The following is a 4313-nucleotide window of genomic DNA, read 5'->3' as shown; positions in this document are numbered from 1 at the left end:
AAAACATAATTCTCAACTTACAGCTTGTGTGTATTTTTTTCAGTCAACATCTGTTCAACTCTAAATGTAGGTAACAGATAGCAAGAGGAAGTACTCGTGTCCATTGAACTTCATATTGAATCCCTCTCCTTGGAAAAAGCCATTCTGCAGCTATTTGTAAATTCATTTCCCAATCCTGATTTGAACAATGTAAGTGGGTACTTTACAATGTGCTTTAAACCGGTTCTAAGATTTTACTGGTCCCGTCGTTAATTAATGAGTAAACAAAATCTTTGACACATGTTCATTTTGTATTTGTATGAGACATGACTTTTACCTTTTTAAGAAAATATATCGTTTCACTCTTTGGAAAGTACTCTTCCTTTTAGGGAACAGAAATGCCTTCCCCTCTGCCATTCTTAGCTGAAAACCACAGTGAATTCAGTGTAAAGTTTATTGCATTGGCATGGCTTCAATGAACACTGCCTGAAATTATATATTGATTTGTTGATTATTTATCTCCCCCACTAAAATATAAATTGTAGAAGAGCAGAGACTTTGTTTACTTCTGCAACACTGAAGGAATTGTCTGTGGACAATTATCCTGGTTTGGATAATACTCTCAAACTATCTAGGAGGCCATAGTTAAGCCAAGCTACACTGAAGAATGGAATGGGGTGGTAGAAGTTTAACTCAGAATGAATTATGATGTTTCTCCACTTGGTAGGGAGAAGACTAATAATACCCACACACACACCAAAAAAAAAAAAAAAAAAAAAGTTTCCATAGCCTTTACTGTGTTCTATGCTTGGACCCCATCACTTTATTTTGAATCATTTCATCCTTAAAACAACTCGATGAGGCAGCCACTTTTACATAATTTAACTCCACGAAGAAGTTAAATTGCATGTCCAAAGTTAGAAGGCCAGCATGTGTCAGAACTTAGAATAAAACCTACCACACCGGTGGGTTCCAAACTTTGTGGCACACTAGAATCACCTAAGGATCTTTAGAAACCACTGCGACCTAGCTGCTACCCCCAGACATTACGATTTAGTTGTTACGGGGTCAGACCTGGGCATTAAAACTCTCCAGGTGATTTTTTTTTTTCTACTGAAGAATTTACTGGGGCTGTTTGACCTGTGAATATGAGAAGTCTGAGCTTACAGGGCAATGTGGGGTTTCCTAGCTCACTGAGCGTGAGCTTTTCTACACAGTCATCAGGATGTACAGGACTGGGGGTGATGACCAACACTGGACAGATGTGGACCCCCTGCCCAGGTGCACTTGCCTCTCCCTGCTGTCTCTGCCCAACCAGCTATCCCTGGGGCAGAAGACAACTCTGTGTGCCTCCAGTCATTCTGGAGGCTAACTCTGGGTCTGTCCAGGTATGTCTGTGTGTCCTCTGGGACCTGCCAATTGGTAATAACATCTTCCCTGTCCGTGCCTTGTTTGCAGTCACCAGCCCTACCTTGGGGCAGCACAAGAATGGACTTGCCTTTCAGAGTGAAGATGACAGAACCAGCTAAAAGTTCTTTTTTAAAGTTTTTTTTTAAATTGGGGTATAGTTGTTTTACAATGTTGTGTTAGTTTCTACTGTACAGTGAAGTGAATCAGCTATATGTATACATATATCCCCTCTTTTTTGGATTTCCTTCCCATTTAGGTCACCACAAAAGCTCTCCAGGTGATGCTAATGACCAGCATTATGTTATTCTGTCTTGATATAAAATGTGGCAGACAAAAATAAATACAATACAATCAAACAAAAATAATAAGATAGGATAGAAAGATAAGATGGGGGAAAGTTACCTGGTTTATCTAGATGAGCCAAAATCAATCCATATTCCAAATTAAATATATTTAACATGGCATCACATGAGCCTTAAGGCTCTTAAGGTCTGCTTTCCCTGTGCTAGGACTCTGGACCATGAGATGGTGGCTAAGTGTCAATCACCAGAGAACATACATACTGTTGATTAAGGGGGAAAAATATGATTATGGAAGTTTTGTCTGAATAATTTTTATCTAATATGCACGCCATTTTGGAGGAGAAAATAATTTTAAGGTATTATTAGCAGCTTATCTTTTTTTTTTTGGTTATTTCTGGGAGAAAATCATGTAGAAACATCCACAATAAAAGAAATTAGGGCAAATTTGGAGCTCTTCAAATAGCAAAGTTTAACCTACTTTTCTCTTTTAAATAATGGCTTCAGCTTATTCACATGCCTTTAGCACATTTTTTTTTTTTGAGTTTTGCAATTTATTTATTGAAACCTCATACATACATTGTTTGGCTGTAGAATTCTAAAATCATATTTTTTTCCAAAAACGTTTTTATCCCATATCACGGAGTAATGATTTATAGCAAAGGAATACATGTCACTCAATTTGCTTCTCAGTGTGTTATACAGAATTATTTGCTCATTTGGTAAACATTACCTCATCCACTTCACCTTCTTCATCATCATCATCATCATCATCATCTTCAATAGCTTCTCCAGTAAAGTATAACACTGATTTTAGGATTATACACTCACGTAAAAAGTGACCAATTTCAAACTCTGCAGCAAAGATAGCTTCAGCAGCATCATCCAGATCTCCACTCTCAGGAACTTCAGGAGGAGCAAAAAAATTAGAGTCATTAGAAACTGTTTTGGTCACAGTACGAACTGTTGCACGTCCCTTGTGTTTCTGCTGCTTCTTAATGGTTTTCAAAGTGACATTCTTCCCTTTTTTCCTATCTATCTGGCACCCTGTACAACCCATAATTTCTGGTCCGTCAGAAGAAAAAGGATCAGAATCATCTGATTCTGACCTCATCCTATATGTCTTTATCAACACTTCATTTGTGAAATATTCATTGGGTTCAAAGTGAAATTCTAAGACAAAACTCATAGGCTGACCAGCATCTGAGAACTTCACTTTAATATCTTTCAAGTACTTCAGAATAGGTTAATCATGTTCCGAACCATATCACTGAGCAAGTCACCATTCTTAAAAACGGTCAACCAAAATTCAGGAATTCCCTTGGGGTCTTTTTTTCTTTATCCTTTTTCTCATCTTCAATCTTGGCCTTTTCTTTAAGCTTCTCTGAAATTTCATCTTCCTCATCTGGTTTCCATTCACGTTCTTCTTCTGTAGGTTCATAAATGGCATTAATGATCTCAAATCTCTTATCAAATAGAGGCTGATAGAGAACAGCATACTTTTTTTTAACATCTTTATTGGAGTATAATTGCTTTACAATGGTGTGTTAGTTTCTGCTTTATAACAAAGTGAATCAGCTATGCATATACATATATCCCCGTATCTCCTCCCTCTTGTGTCTCCCTCCCACCCCTATCCCACCCCTCTAGGTGGACACAAAGCACGGAGCTGATCTCCCTGTGCTATGCGGCTGCTTCCCACTAGCTATCTATTTTACATTTGACAGTGTATATATGTCCATGAGAACAGCATCCTTTCTTTAAAGATCATGAACTTCCTCATAGAACTTGGCTTCTATCTGTGCCCATTTAACTTGAAGGTTTTTGAGAGCATTCATGCGTCTTTTGACCACCCTAGGCAAACTTTCAATGTGTCCTGTTGGTGTTTCTACCAGACCATCAGGTCTTTCTGGAAGGGCTGCAAGAATCTGAGGATTTTGCATCATCTGAACAGTCAGCTGACGCGCTTTGATTTTTGTTTCTTCACCAGTTTCTTCTTCTACTTCTTCAACATCATCCAAATCTTGACCAAGTTCAGACTGTTCTTTGTTGTCGATGTCTGCCATGTTGTATGAATGCCAAAAATCTCGTCCCCCTTGCATGGTACCGGGAAGGGTGAGAGCGGGGGTTGGGGGGGTCAGCCATCTGGTCCCGGCTCGCAGCATCCTGACGGCGAGCGCTCCTTAGTCTCCGACCCTGTCACGGCCTGATTCCTGCAGCTCTCTGGTCCCCAGAAACCATTTTCTCTCCCCGCCCATTTTTTCCCCTCAGAACAACAGTTCTTTCCTCTGATGTCACTTTAGCACATCTTTATTGATATACCATGTGATGGGGATACGAGAATGAACAAGACAAACAATGTGCCTTCCCCCGTAGTTTTTTACAGTCTGGAGGGGAAAAGATAGATAGTCGGCCATCATGGTCACTATGGTAGACACGCTATCTGCTATCACAGGGTAATAAAGGGTGTTATGGGAGCACGGAACAAGAATACCTAACCTATCAGGATAGGTTTCCCAGGGGAAGTGATACCTAAGCTGATAGTAGAAGGAAACTAGGCTGGGGACAGAGAAAGCCTGAACCAAGTCAGAGGCAATACTATGGAAAAAGTGTAGTGGAGAGAGA

General features: G+C 39.7%; 1 pseudogene; it reads right to left on the bottom strand.

Moving 5' to 3' along the window:
* Nucleotides 1-2403: 2403 nt before the first annotated feature.
* LOC103005554 (nucleosome assembly protein 1-like 1) lies at nucleotides 2404-3769 on the bottom strand (annotated as a pseudogene).
* Between the last annotated feature and the right edge of the window lie 544 nt (nucleotides 3770-4313).

The sequence above is a fragment of the Balaenoptera acutorostrata genome, chromosome 12 (assembly GCF_949987535.1).
Source record: "Balaenoptera acutorostrata chromosome 12, mBalAcu1.1, whole genome shotgun sequence".
NCBI classification, from domain to species: Eukaryota; Metazoa; Chordata; class Mammalia; order Artiodactyla; family Balaenopteridae; genus Balaenoptera; species Balaenoptera acutorostrata.
This window is presented reverse-complemented; position numbering and strand designations above follow the sequence as displayed.